Raw genomic sequence first — 16,163 nt, forward strand, 5'->3', positions numbered from 1 at the left:
AGGCAATTCACTATGCTTCCTCTTACATTTATCTGGTTGCCTGATTCTGGGGTTTCTACAAGATTTCTACATATATTAGGACATTCATTATCTCAGCACCCTTTGGGTCAGTAATAGGACAGACAGGATTAATCCCCTAATGGAGTAAAAGAGTGAGACTCTGATCCACATTTCTAGATGGATTGTGCTGGTTTCATTAGCTTTGTAAGTTGCACTTACATTCTTCACCTATTTACTGTGCTATTTGTATGTGCAATGTGGCTAAGCCTTTTTTCCCCTCTAATGTTCTCCTTACATTAAATCAAATCTCCATATATCTAGCTACCTGCCTCATAGATGTGAATCCCAGAAGATAATGCTCATTCCACTCAGAACGCATTCAATGGAGTCAAATAGCAAATCAATCACCAAATGAAAATCTGAAATTTCTTTCTGTGAACTTTGTCTATGATCCATCTGTGGAACCTCCTTCCTGACCATGGATGGTATCACTTACCAGTGTCTGTTTCCCTTTCAGTAGGCAGGAATTACTGCCATGTGTATTTCTAGTACTTTACTTAAAGTACTAACTAAAAAGACTAACACTATCTCCCTTTCATTACTTCTTGAGAAAAACATAATCATCATGTACTCATCTCATCCCCCCCCCCCCAGTCCTTTATCCTCAAGCCACCAAACATTCCTATCATACAGTGAGAAATGTGTAAACTAGATAGGCTGTTTGGAGGATTCTCCAAATCTCTTATCAAGGCCTGATGTCGGTAGCCTGCCATTGTCAAACCAAGATGCTAGGAGATAAAATCTCCATCTAGAGATATTTGTACTTTAGTATGGAGCCCTGGGAAACAACTACAAAAGAATTGCATCCTTAGGTGTAAAAGAAGAAGAAGGACTTGAAGAGGCAGCAGCCCTTCTCTTGTTCCTGGGGATGTCCTCTCTGTGCTTCAACTTTTACCTCCTCTGTGAGGGTAGATTGCATAATTTCAAATATGTTCTTCTACAAAGAATGTCTTTAAAGCTGATCTGATTTCAAAGAACGTAGACTTCACAATGAGCACCGTGTTGTAAAATGTAAGTGTGCAGTGAGCCACAGTCAGGGTAGCTGGCTCCCTGAGAAGGATCTCACAGTGACCATGACTACTTGTTTTATGAAATGACCTGTAGAGGCACTAGACCACAGTGTTGGTAACAGTCTCTCTAACAGAGACGTTCGCAAATTTCCATTCACTTTTTTTTTTTTTTTAAGATTTTACTTATTTATTTGACAGAGAAAGAAAGCACAAGCAGGGGGAACAACATTCTATCCACTTTTTAAAAATGACTGGAAGAGGCGAGCCTGGGTGGCTCAGTCAGTTAAGTGTCCGACTCTTGGTTTTAGCCCAGGTCAGGATTTCAGGATCATGTGATCCTGCTCTGTGTTGGGCTCCATGCTGGGCATGGAGTCTGCTTCAGTTTCTTTCTTCCTCTCCCTCTCCCCATCTTGCTTGTTCTCGCTTTCTCTCAAATAAATAAATAAATCTTAAAAAAAAAAAAAAAAAAGATTGGAAGAAATCACCTCTGGGTTAAAGTGTTAGGTTCTCTCCTCCCTTATCCTAAAGCTGGGCTTTTGGGCTACCTTGTAATCATCTACCACAAAAAGTTGGTATTTTGTAATCATCTACCACAAAAAGTTGAACTCTCTCATTCTTTGCACTATATGAGGATACAATGAGCAGTTAGCTGGCTGTAACCCAGAAGAGGGTCCTCATCAGAATTTGACGATGGTGGCACTGTGATCTTGGACTTCCAGCATCCAGAACTAAAAGAAATAAATGCTTATGGTTTTAGCTGCAGTTTGTGGAAATTTGTTAAAGCAGCCTGAACAAGACACATGCATCAAATTAAATGATTAACTCTGAATACTGAGTTGGTGGGGAGTCTCTTTAACTTTTTCTGTTGTTTTTTTTTTGTTGTTGTTGGTTTTACAATACCACAGACTAATAGTTCTGTATAAGTGATCTACGTCAAAAATAGTACCATTTCATTAGAAACTGGCAATACTCTCTTACTTTCCCATCTTGTAGAACACATACTTAGGAGTAAAGAGTACTAAAATCCCTTCCAAAAGAAGCTTACTTTAAATTAAAAGAGATGAACATAGGGAAAAGAAAAAAATAAAAAGGAGAGGGGAAGGCAAACCATAAAACAGACTCTAAGCTATAGAGAACACAGTGAGGGCTGCTGGAGGGGAGGGGTAGAGGGATGGGTTAAATGGGTGGTGGGCATTAAGGAAGGCACCTGTGATGAGCACTGGGTGTTACTTGTAAGTGATGAATGACTACATTCTACTCTTGAAACTGGTTTTACACTATACATTAACTAACTAGTACTTAAATAAAAGCTTGAAGCATAACAAAAAAAAAAAAAAAAGAGGAAGAAGAAACTTATTTTAACATTTAATCTGGAGAATATAAATTCCATGAAAGCAGGAACTTTATCCTGTGCATGGCTATTGCCCCAGTACCTCGAAGGTGTGCTTCATGAGAAATACGTGTTGAGTAGATCAACGAATGACTCAATGGATGTATTGTTACTGGATCTGGATTGTTGTAGGTTAATAACATGCTTGATGTTAACTTGAGTGGCAGCTTTTGTTCCCATTAAGACAGTTTGAAGGAACTACTTCTGTAATGTAAGAGTCACATTAGAGATTTATAAGTACAGAGGAGGATCATACACTTGACCAAGGGTATGACTAAGAAGGCTGAGACCTGCTGTGGGGATGGACAGATAAAAGAAATATAGGACAAGAAGCTCACTGTACAGCGGCATATAATTCAGTAGACAACAGCTGAGTAGAAGTCTAAGGTAGTATAGGATTAAGAACAAAATGAACAAGGCATATGGGACCTGCTACAGGAACTTGGAGAAGGTGGGGATAGGCATGAGTGCTTTAAAGTGGCTTTGTATGATTTGTGGGTGAAGAGCAGACTTGGCCAGAAGAAAGTTGAGGCCAGAAAAGCAACGAGGGACAGGGTGGTAATGCAAAGTTACATACTTCGGGATTAGTTCAGAAGTGAGGATGGAGAGGGAGGTGAGTCATGTGAGCGCACAAGTGCACACACACACACACACACACACACACACACTCTGTCTTTTGCCAGGCACTGTGCTCAGCAAGTCACATACATTAGCTCAGGTGAGGCGATTATTTCATTTAATCTTCATAACAACTTTATAAGATAGCCATTATTATCTCAGTTTTTCAGATGATAAAATCAAGTCTCAGAGAGGTGAAGTGATTGCCTAAGATCATAATTGTTTTATGCAACAGAACCAGGATTCAAAACTAAGTCAGCTTGACTGCAAATTATAATATTTTAAGAAAGATTGGACACAATATCGAAAGAGAAAGGAGGGACAACGTAAATCTCAGGTTTCAAAGGTGAGATACTGTGCGTACAAAGACATCTGGAAGTGACTGTGGTTTTAGTTCCACATCTAGTAGTTTCTTAGAAAATGGTATGGGGCTTCTATAATAATTCTAGACCTCTTTTGTCCTCATATTTTGACTATTGGGTTAGAATTTTGCAGAATAATTCTGACCAGATAGAGTCCCAAATTATAGAGTCCCTTTTGTTGTAGGAGGGCTTTCATGGCTTTGAAGAATGCAAAGTAAGCCTCCAGCTACTTGGGGCATAATTCACGACTGTTTACAATGTCTCATTTCCCTTTTTCAACAATGGTGAGCATACTATTGGGTCCAAAAGACCTTTTGCAGTTTTCTTCTTTGCCTTTGGTCTGCTATTTTTCACCTGGAAAGAGCCCCTTTTTCTCTTTCTCTGTCCACTCTCTACCCTATACACACACACACTTGGGTAAAATTCATCTTTTCAGACTCATCTCAAAAGGATTCTAGAACTGGCGCTTTCACTCTTGCTTACTTGAAAACTCTTAAGAGTCGTAATTGATTCTCTTCTTTCTTTTATATTTAATCATTCAGCCAATCCTTCCAACTCGTCCTTTAAATTCTATCTATCATCTAACCACCTGTTAACACCTTCACCCATTACTGTGTTGGCCCACACCTCATCTTGGATAATTTCTTACTTGGATAATTATAATAGCCTCCTAACAGGTACCCTATTTATATCCTAACCTCTCTAAGGTCTATTTGCCATCAGTAGCAGAGTAATCCTGTTAAAAAGCAAGTCAAATGTCATTTCTTTGCCCCAAATTTTTTTCTTTTTTTTTTTTTTTTAAGATTTTATTTATTTATTTGACAGAGAGAGATCACAAGTAGACAGAGAGGCAGGCAGAGAGAGAGAGAGGAGGAAGCAGGCTCCCCGCTGAGCAGAGAGCCCGATGCGGGCCTCCATCCCAGGACCCTGAGATCATGACCTGAGCTGAAGGCAGCGGCTTAACCCACTGAGCCACCCAGGCGCCCTGCCCCAAATTTTCTAATAGCTTTCCAATGTATTTAAAGTAAAGTCCAAATTTCTTTCCACAGCCCTGCATGATATGGTATCTCTGCTGTTGCTTCTTTGACTTATTCTCCATGATTCTTCCCTTTATTTACTCTGAGCCCGTAACAATGGCCTTATGGCACTCATGATAGCCAGCAGGCACACTGGTCCTCAAGGTCTTCACGCTTGCTGCTCCGTGTGTGGGGGCTAGTCCTCTCCCCTATATCCACATGGCTCCCTCCCTCACTTTGTTCAGGCTGGTGGTGCGCCTTCCCTGCACACCCGCTTTAAGCAACCTTACTCTCTAATTCTCTAGTCTCCCTTATCTTGTTGCGTTTTTGTAACAGCAAACACTTCCTAATATATTATATGGCTATGTATGTATTTGTTTATTATCTGTATTCTCCCACCAGATATAAGTTACCTGGGGGTTAGGACTTTGCCTCTTCAGATGAGTGCCGCGCCTCGAGTGCCTATCACAATGTCTGACAAATAACATTGCTCCAAATCCTTCTGCATTCCAGCCTCAGCCTCTCTCTGGCCTCCAGGAATTCCTGGGAGAGCCAAGGGAGGCTCCTTCCCTTCCCACTGTGCTCCTTAGCTCTGTTTGCAAAGGGTTGTTGTGAGGGACCAGAGAAGTCCCTTGGACTACAGTGCTGGAAATCATGGGCCAGGAAGAAAATCACTAGCAGGAAATGGGCTCAGCTGTTGTGACCCCTGCAAGGCTGATAAAGACCATCCTTGGCATAGTTTAAGAAAAGGGCAAGTTGTAAGCTGGGATCTGGGCCTTCTTTTCTTCCTTACTCTCTATGGCAGTTGGCCTACGGGTCCCCTTTCCCTCCCTCCCTAGGACCGTCCTCTCCCTATCCACATACTCCTCTCCAAGTTTAAGCACTGAACATCATGAAAATTACTCTTCTCATTAGTTCAATGAACTGCTGTTGTTGGTTCTGTGTCATCCCTCTGCAGCCTAGAGGGTGAGGTAGCCCAGCTCCAGGAGGGCATTTGGTCCCATTGCTCTCCCAGCATATCCATGGGAGGGTACAAGAGGGCCCCAAAGGAGGCTCTGAAGAGCAAGCAAGACACTCAAGAGCAGAGAGCAAATAAATAACACTAGGAGGGAACACCCTGCCCATGCCCCAGTACCCACTGTGTCCCATCCTGAACCTAGAGCCCCCACACTGTATTTTTTTTAATTTAATTGAGATATAATTTATATGAAACATTAAACTTAAAATGTACAACCTGGTGATTTGATACATTTATATATTACAATATGATTACCACCCTGTCTTTACTTAACACCTCTATCACACCACATAATTATAATTTCCTCTCTGTGAGAAAACATTTAAGATCTAGTTTTTAAGCAATTTTGAAATATATAATATGGTATTGTTAGCTATAATCAGTATGCTATGCATCAGAGCTCCAGAACTTACTCACTTTCTAGTTGCAAGTTTGTATCCTTTAACATCTTCCTAGTTCCCCAACCTCCCCCCCCCCCCCAGCCCCTGGGAACTACCATTCTACTTTGCTTTGGCGAGTTCAAGTTTTTCAGATTCCACATACAAGTAATACCACACAGGATTTGTCTTTGTCCGACCTATTTCATTAAGCATAATCCCCTCAAGGTCCATCCATGCTGTCACAAGTGGCAGGATTTCCTTCTATCTTATGGCTGAAAATATTCATTTGAATGAATATATATATATATATATATATATATATATATATATATCACATCTTTACCCCTTATCCATTGACTGACACTTTTGTTCCATAGCTTGGCTATTGTGAATAATGCTGCAATAAACATGGTTACACAGGTATCTTTTTGATAACCTATTCTTTTATATTTTATTTTATTTCTTTTCAGTGTTCCAAAATTGATTGTTTATGCACCATACCCAGTACTCCATGCAATATGTGCCCTCCTTAATACCCACACCAGGCTCACCTAACCCTCCAACCCCCTCCAAAACCCTCAATTTCTTTCTCAGAGTCCACAGTCTTTCATGGTTTGTCTCCCCCTCCAATTTCCCCCAACTCACTTCTCCTCTCCATTTCCCAATGACCTCCGTGTTACTCCTTATGCTCCACAAAAAAGTGAAACCATATGATAATTGACTCTCTCTCTGCTTGACTTACTTCACTCAGCATAATCTCTCCAGTCCCATCCATGTTGATACAAAAGTTGGGTATTCATCCTTTCTGGTGGAGGCATAATACTCCATTGTGTATATGGACCACATCTTCCTTATCCATTTGTCTGTTGAAAGGTATCTTGGTTCTTTCCACAGTTTGGTGACATGATTATTGCTGCTATGAATACTGAGGTACAGGTGGCCCTTCTTTTCACCACATCTGTATCTTTGGGGCAAATACCCAGTAATACAATTGCAGGGTCATAGAGTGACTCTATTTTTAATTTCTTAAGGAATCGCCACACTGTTTTCCAAAGTGGCTGCACCAACTTGAATTCCCACCAACAGTATAAGAGGGTTCTCCTTTCTCCACATCCTCTCCAACACTTGTTTCCTGTCTTGTTAATCTTTGCCATTCTAACTGGTGTAAGGTGATCTCTCAATGTGGTTTTGATTTGAATCTCCCTGATGGCTAATGATGATGAACATTTTTTTCATGTGTCTGTTAGCCATTTGTAAGTCTTCTTTGGAACAAGAACCCAGGACCTGATGGATTCCCTGGAGAATTCTACCAAACATTCAATGAAGAAATAATACCTGTTCTCCTGAAGCTGTTTCAAAAAATAGAAACAGAACGAAAACTTCCAGACTCTTTTTAGGAAGTCAGCATTACCCTGATCCCCAAACCAGGCAAAGACCCCACCAAAAAGGAGAATTTCACACAAATATCCCTGAGGAATATGGATGCTAAGATTCTCAACAAGATCCTAGCTAATAGTATCCAATGGTACATTAAAAAGATTATCCACCATGTCCAGGCAGGACTTAACCCTGGGATGCAAGGGTGGTTCAACATTCGCAAATCAATCAATGTGACAGAACAAATCAATAAGAGAAGACAGAAGAACCACATGGTCTTCTCAATTGATGTAGAAAAAGCATTTGATGTAGAAAAAGCATCCATTCCTGATTAAAATGATTCAAAGTATAGGGATAGAGGGAACATTCCTCAACTTCATAAAATCTATTTATGAAAAACCCACAGCAAATATCATCCTCAATGGGGAAAAGCTGACAGCCTTCCCTTTCAGATCAGGAACACGACAAGGATGTCCACTCTCACCACTCTTGCTCAACATAGTACTAGAAGTCCTAGCAACAGCACTCAGACAACAAAAAGAAATAAAAGGTATTCAAATTGGCAATGAAGAGTCAAACTCTCTTTCTTCACAGATGACATGATACTTTATATGGAAAACCGAAAAGACTCCACCACCTAAACTACTAGAACTCATACAGCAATTCAGTAACATGGAAGGATACAAAATCAATGCACCGACTTTCTCATACACTAACAAGGAAAATAAAGAAAGGGAAATTAGAGAATTTATTCCATTTACTATAGCACCAAGAACCATAAGATACCTGGGAATAAACCTAACCAAAAAGGTAAATGATCTGTACTCGAGGAACTACAGAACACTCATGAAAGAAATTGAAGAAGACACAAATAGATGGAAAACCACTCCATGCTCATGGATCGGAAGAATAAACATTGTTAAAATGTCTATACTGCCTAGAGCAATCTATACTTTCAATGCCATCCCAATAAAAATTTCACTGGCATTTTTCAAAGAGCTGGAACAAATAATCCTAAAATTTGTATGGAACCAAAAGAGACCCCAAATTGCTAAGGAAATGTTGAAAAAGAAAAAACACAACTGGGGGCATCATGTTACCTGATTTCAAGCTTTACTACAAAGCTGTGATCACCAAGACAGCATGGTACTGGCACAAAAACAGACACATAGACCAGTGGAACAGAGTAGAGAGACCAGATATGGACCCTCAACTCTATGGTCAAATAATCTTTGACAAAGCAGGAAAAAATATCCAGTGGAAAAAAGATAGTCTCTTAAATAAATGGTGCTGGGAAAATTGGACAGCTATGTGTAGAGGAATGAAACTCAACCATTCTCTTAGACTATACTCAAAGACAAACTCGGAATGGATAAAAGACCTCAACATGAGGCAGGAATCTATCAAAATTCTAGAGGAGAACATAGGCAGTAACCTCTTCGACATCGGCCACAGCAACTTCTTTGAAGATATGTTACCAAAGGCAAAGGAAACAAAAGTGAAAGTGGGACTTCATCAGGATCAAACCTTCTGCACAGCAAAGGAAACAGTCAACAAAACGAAGAAGTAGCCCACAAAATGGGAGAAGATATTCGCAAATGACACTACAGACAAAGGGCTGATATCCAAGATCTATAAAGAACTCCTCAAACTCAACACACACAAAACAGATAATCACATCAAAAAATGATAACCTGTTCTTATTTGCTTTGGATACATACTCAGAAGTGGTATTGTTGGATCATAAAATCAACATACAGAAATCAGTTTTGTTCCTATACACTAACAATGAAAGAAATGAAAAAGAAATAAAGAAAACTATCTCATTCACAATAGTATCAAAAACAATAAAATACTTACAAATAAATTGAACTAAGGAAATGAAGGATCTGTACAATGGAAATTACATGACTTTGATGAAGAAAATTGAAGAAGACACACAGAAAAGTGGAAAGCTATCCCATGCTCATGGGCTGGAAGAATTAATTGTGTTGCAGTGTCCATACTACCCAAAGCCATCTATAGATTCAGTGCAATTCCCACCAAAACTCCAATGGCATTTTTCAGAGAGATAATAACAAAATTGAATGAAATCACTGAAGACCCTGAATAGTCACAGCAATTCTGAGAAAGAAGAACAAAGCTAGAGGCATCACACTTCCTGATTTCAAACTATACTATAAAGCTATAGTAATCAAGGCAGTATGGGAGTGGCATAAAAACAGGCACATAGACCAAAGGAACAAAGTAGAAAGCCCAGAAATAAATTGCTGCATGTAAGGTCAACTATTATTTGACAAGGTAGCCAAGAACACTTCATGTGGAAAGGACACGGTCTTCAGGAAATGGGTCAGGGGAAACTAAAGAACAATACATAGAAAAATGAAATTGAACCCCTGTCTTCTGCTTACAAAAATTAAGTCTAATGAATTAAAAACTTAAACATAAAACCAGATACCATAAAATTTCTAGAAGAAAACATAGGGGGAAAGCCCTTTGACACTGGTGTTAGAAATGATCTTTCGGACACGACACCAAAAGCAAAAGACACAAGAACAAAAATCAACAAGTGGAACTACATCCAGCAACAACAAAAAAACCTTTCTGCACAGCAAAAGAAATGATCAACAAGATGAAAAGGCACTCTATAAAATGGGAAAAAATATTTGCAAATCATGTATCACATAAGGGGTTATTATCCAAAATACCTTATAAAAGTACCTGAAGAATGTAACAACTAATAAACGAAGGAAAAAAATCCAATTAAAGGGGCGCCTGGGTGGCTCAGTGGGTTAGGCGACTGCCTTCGGCTCGGGTCATGATCTCAGGGTCCTGGGATCGAGTCCCGCATTGGGCTCTCTGCTCAGCGGGGAGCCTGCTTCCTCCTCTCTCTCTCTCTCTGCCTGCCTCTCTGCCTACTTGTGATCTCTCTCTGTCAAATAAATAAATAAAATCTTAAAAGAAATCCAATTAAAACATTGACAGATGACACAGACATTTTTCCAAAGAAGACATCTGAATGGCCAATTAGTACACGAAAAGATGCTCAACATCAGCCATCATCAGGGAACTATCTGGCAAGGCATACACACAAAAACCTCAGGACTTGAACCAGGAGACATGCAGAGTCTGTGTGGGGATCAACAGATGGGCTTTCTCACAGGCTTGTCCCTCATTCCTGCAGGTTTGCCCAGAGCGTACTTACCTAAAACTGCCTAGAACTACTACTACTGTTCTCACTACTGGAGTGTCTCTAGGGAGTGCCTGGCCCAGGCCTTTGATCTCCAGCAGAGACTCAGAGCAGCAAGTAGCAACAGCCCCATCTCTTGAGGCTGGAAGGTCCTGCATCCTCTGCAGGTTCCCATCTGAGGTTTCTAGCCCACTTCTCGGCCAAATGACCCAATTCAGTCAAGGCTGGCCTATCCTCTGTTGTTATTCTACGTATCTGGGATCCTCGCCTCACCCACTCTGATCTATCCTTGGTACTCTAGGAACCTGTTCTCAAGAGGTAGGTCACCTGGGGCCAGTATGTGTCACAGCAAGACCAGCAGGGCAGAAGGAAGCTCAGGGATGACCCCAGCTGGCTCCCCTCCTAGGAGCTTGCCCGAAGCAGACCTCACGCTCTCCTGACACGCCTCCCTGTGTGGGTTTCTCTTTCTTGTTTGGTCACGATAGGTGGTAATTCATACGCCTGTCCTATTCGGGACCAGTTGTCGATGGCATCTGAGTCAGGGTAAGACCTAGATCTATTCCCCTTGCTATTTTTCCGACTCCTGAATATATTGCATGGCATGCATTTCAGTAAAAGCATGGCTTAGTGAATTTGAAGGGCTGCACAGAAGACATCAGTAATGATCAAGAGATCAAAAATAAGGTCAGTAAAGAGACCTAAGAATTGGAAACCACAAAGGGACTCGATTTTCAACATGGCATGAAGTTGTCAAAAAGTGTCTAGTTTTCAGGCGCCTGGGTAGCTCAGTTGGTTAAGCACCCAACTCTTGATTTGGGCTCAGGTCATGATCTCAGGATTGTGAGACTGAGCCCCATGTCAGGCTTTGTGCTGGGCATGGAGACATGGGATTCTCTCTCTCCCCCTCTGTTCACTCCTCCACACCCGCTCATATGCACGCTCTCTCTCTAAAAAAAATAAAAATAAAAAACAAAAGTGTCTAGTCTTTACCAATGATTGAATAATAAAACTAAGCTTACTTAGAACTGATGACATTGTGGTGAGATTGTACTATTCACATATTACAAATCTACATATACTTTATCTACAGAGTTCATGGTTAATACTGGACGATCTAAGCCAAGGTATCTTCACTGACATTGGGCGTCCACTAACTCCACAGGAAAGAGCTGATAAGTGGATCACGCTTTGAAACTGACAAAAAAGCAAGCAATGAGATTGTATATGGAGGTTTTCACAGCCAAATGAATTAAGGGTAGACTGAAAGGTGTGTGGGGGCTGGATGAAGAAATCTCTCTCTATTCCGGTAAGAGATCAGTTCTCAAGTTCGCACGTACAGAATGGATCATTCTTCATCCAAGCATGACTTCCCATCTAGAGACTATGGATGGATTCCACACCTCTTTCCCTCCCTGCGGAGTGGACCTGTGGCTATATTCTGATCAATTTTCTTAAAGAGCAGCCACTTGTCTTTATCTCTCTTTCACCTTTCAATGGAAGAAAACATGGATAAGGAGGCAATTCAACTTCAGCTGTGTAGATAAGAAGAGAACGCTCAAGTGGAACAGTGTTATGGGCTGAACTGTGTCTCCCTCAACTTCATACGCTGAAGTCCTAACCATCAGTACCTCAGAATGTGACTACATTTGGTGATTAAGATGATGCCATTAGGGTGGATCCTAATTTAATATGGCTGGTGTCCTTGCAAGAGGAGGAAAATTGGACACAGAAATATACAGAGGAAAGACAATGTGAAGACAGGGAGAAGTTGGCCACCTCTGCGTCCTGGAGAAACAACGCTGGTGACACTTTGATCTCTGACTTTTAGCCTCCAGAATGGTGAGAAATAAATTTCTGTTATTTAAGCCACATGGTGTTTAGTACTTCCTTATGGAACTTTTATCAAGTGAATACAAACAGTTTGAAAAAAGAGTCATCCCTGAAGGAAGAAGAGCTAACTCCAGACGTTAGCAGGAGAGAGCTAAACTAGCTGGTTGAAACACATCTCTTTTGGGGTCCCTTTGTAATGACTACTTAACCTATCCTCCAGTATCATCCTTAGAGGGGGAAAAACAGAAACAGCATTTAAAAAAGAGACAGAGTGAGGCAAACTATGATATATTCACTAAACATAACTAGGAACCAGGGCTTCAGTGTGGAAAACAGCTGATAAAAACCTAAGGGTATAAGTCACATATTCTTCAAACTACCTAACATAGGCACACAAGATATCTGGAAGCAAGTACAGTTAAAAAAAAAAAAAAAAAAAGGTTGCGTCAGAGTCGACACTCTTTTCCAAATAATGTGGCTTCTCTACTTTTATAATTCAAAACTGTTTCATTGACACTGTAATGTACCTTTAGACTTTTCTCAGTAATTTCTATGTATTCCTGTTAACTTTAAGTCAGCGGACAGAATTGCTCTTAGACATTAGCCTCACCTATTCTGACTTTGAGAAAAGCTCCATATTGTTCCTACTTCGTTCCTTCCTCGTCAGCAGTTCTTCCCAGCATTGTCTTGTTCCCTGCGTTGGTCCAGACAAGGAGTGCGGAGGTGTGCTCAGAGACGGAACACAGGGAGGAGAGATGGGAGGGAAGAAGGAGCGAGACGTTCCAGTTCCTTTCGTTCCACTGCAGTCCCTGAGGAATCCCTCATAAAACTGAAGCGAAGCTACTAAAAGCTGCCGAAGATTGTAGAAACATCTGTGTGGTAGCCACGAGGTGCAAATGAGGCCTGAGAATTTGCCAGCGTGAATGAAGTTAGCTGAATTAACAGCACGGGAAGTCAGTAATTAGATCGTTCGGCTCACCGAATCCATTCAGCGAATTGCAGTCATAAAAGCAGTATAGTTATGAGCTTGTCCAGTGCTCCAGACGGCTTCCCAGTCAGAAGTGATTTACAATTCATGCCACATAATCTCTTGTTTCTACCTTATGAAGATACACTCTTCTTTGTGAGAAATGCATGAAGTTTCTTTCAAAGCTGCTAGTAGAAAATGACCAGGTGAAAGTAGATAGGTCCAATTGTTTTTGTTGCTATTTTTAAAAATCTGTATAGCAAATCTAAATTTTTCAAGATAGATTATTTATTGTGTGTTGTTAGTAAGGAAAACAATTCTTAGACACAAAATAATTTTATCACGGATGCTTTTAAATACTGTTTCTTCATGCAATGCCTTAAATTAGAGGGGAGAGGCTCATTCAGGTAATAGAAGGGGAAGGGTGTGCATTTGTCAAATTTTGGAAGCAATGATGAACTATCTTGAATGCTATAATTAAGGAACAACTTAAACCAAAATAGCATTTCAATTTAGTAATAACTTCAAGGCCCTATGAACTCCTCAAGGCATGCAGAGAGGAATGGTTTTGTTGGTGTTGTTCAATGACCTATAAAAATGTTTGTCATAATATTAAAAACTCTCGTCCTATGGTTTGTACATGGATAGGGAATTGAAAATAGTAGGAAAACATGTATTTAGTATGCCATAATTTATTGAAAACATTAGAAACATTGAGAATTAATGTGTTCTATTTATTTTCAAAGACTTATCAAGAGTAGTTTGAACAGTGTTTTGAGTTCTTCTGCTTATACACCATGCAGTACTGGGTAAGTATCTTCCCTACTCCTTGGGGAATTTTAGATTCCTTTCCAAATCTGAGTCTGCTTCCACCATTTTGTACTTGCCCTTTCAACGTCACGAAAGAGAGTTCTTTCAATGTGAAGATTTACGCCAGCACCACTTTCCTCGTTTTCGTGGGTGAGCTCGCCTTCGCGGAGTTCCTCCAGCTGTGTACCCAGCACCTCGCCAAGGGCAAGTGGTGGCGATCCCGACATCCCATGTCACCTACTGCAAACTCTACCGTCCACATCACTGCTTTCCATTTTTTTCCTAGCACTTCCCTCGGTCTGGGATCTCTTTTTGCAAAATGTCATGTGGCTTAGTAGTGGGGGTCATCTGAACCAAGTAAAGGTGTACCACGAATGTAAACTGAAGGAAGGGACGTCATCAGCTGCTGGTCACAGGGCACATCGGTTATTTGCATCATGATTTGCAGGTGGAAGAGTGAGCAGAGGAGTGCACACTGCCTGTGGCTACAGTTAATTCGGCACGCTCCCTGAACTCTCAACTACTTTGTCCTTCCGTCCCTAAACCACGGTAACTGGAATCTGGGCACATTAGACCAGGTAGAGTGAGGACAGGTGGATGTGGATACTGTTATCTAGGCACTTTTAGAACTTACTATCACACATATCCTGGGGGAAACATAAAAGAAATAAGTTTGTGTCTCAAAACTAAAATATTAACCCAGTGAAATACAGAGTAGTGGAGACAACACAGGGTTGAAATTCCAAGTGCCTGGCTATGAACCCACAGTGTCCCATCATGCGTCAGCTGAGGGATGATGCCCAGGCTCCATGTTCCTCTGTAAAATGGGGGATAACAATGCCTTATAGGGTTATCATAAGGATTAAATGAATAATTCAGGTAAAAGGTTGAGAAAGGACAGTAAGCAACTCTCAAACACTATTATTACTAAATGAAAAATAATTCCAAATGATCTGAGAAGAGGGTGTCCCCATGTCAGAAAGCTTCTCCCACCTTCCTTACCCTCCATATAATTTTCTACTAGATCTGCCTGCCTCCTCTCTAGGAATATTGGCAATTTTATGGCGGAGGCGTCACACGATTGTTGGAGGACTGATGAATGGAGAGACAATCTTTTCTCCCTAGGCCACCTTGAGTCATGACCCCCATACCAGGCCACCAGCTCAAGAAGGGCTACTCGATTCTATTCTGGGCTCTGGAGAACAAAGAGGGAAGGAAGCAGAGAATGGAACAGAGGGAAAAATGAGAACGAGAAACACTTGTAGATGAAGGAAGATGCATCTGTTGCACATTATATCTAAATTAAAACAAACCCCTGACATGAACATCAAAAAGAAATATTTAGGGTGATTTATGTCACCTTTCGTCAAGAACTATAGATAGGGTAAGGGAGCTCTCATGCTGTGTCTGATACAAAATATCACTCATAAATGAGGAGCCCGATTCAAAAGTGAGGCCGAAACATCTAATAATACAGCAGATTACTGGTAGGCATCCACATTTTCTTAGAAAGCAAAAAGACAAAATGCCTCCTGGTTTTACAAATCATTAAATTTACATTATTTACCTATTTCTGCTATTTCCCTAAGGGGGTCAGTTAATGAAATTATTCTTTAAAAATTGTTCCCACCAAAGGCCACCTGTTTCCCTTTACTAGCGAGCTGCACATTTCTGAAAGGACGACTTATTTTCGCATTTGACTTTACTGGCATCCACTTGTTTCTGTTGGCTGTATGGTTAGAGCAAAATGCTCACCGATACTCACAAAGCAACCACATTCTTCCGAGGGCACTTTGCAGCCAAGTGCTCCCTCTAAGTTCTGTGGCCTAAGCCAAGTCCAAGTTCCTCCCTCTCAGCCGAGGGATCATCCCTCACCTCAGGTGAAGTCCCGATGAACAACCTGAAGAGCAACTTGTCAAAACCCATCACCCGCCTGCCCCTCTGGGTGCCTGAGTCATGTCCTCGCTGGCAAGGCCTTCTTGACCAAGTCTGGGTCTTCTTAGGGTCCTGGGTCTACGAACCAGGGGCGGGGAACAGGAGTAATATAATCCAGCAGATGGGCATACCTTATGACAGGATTAGAAGACCCTGACCTTCCAAAGGTGGCTGTGTTTTTACCTACTCATTCGGGAGCA

General features: G+C 41.0%; 1 protein-coding gene across 2 annotated transcripts in view; it reads right to left on the reverse strand.

Annotated features, from left to right (window-relative positions):
• The window catches only part of MTHFD2L (methylenetetrahydrofolate dehydrogenase (NADP+ dependent) 2 like), a 129,785-nt gene that overhangs the window by 10,210 nt on the left and 103,412 nt on the right, over positions 1-16,163 (reverse strand). The gene's annotated exons all lie outside the window — the stretch shown is intronic.

Source organism: Mustela lutreola, chromosome 1 (genome assembly GCF_030435805.1).
Source record: "Mustela lutreola isolate mMusLut2 chromosome 1, mMusLut2.pri, whole genome shotgun sequence".
NCBI classification, from domain to species: domain Eukaryota; kingdom Metazoa; phylum Chordata; class Mammalia; order Carnivora; family Mustelidae; genus Mustela; species Mustela lutreola.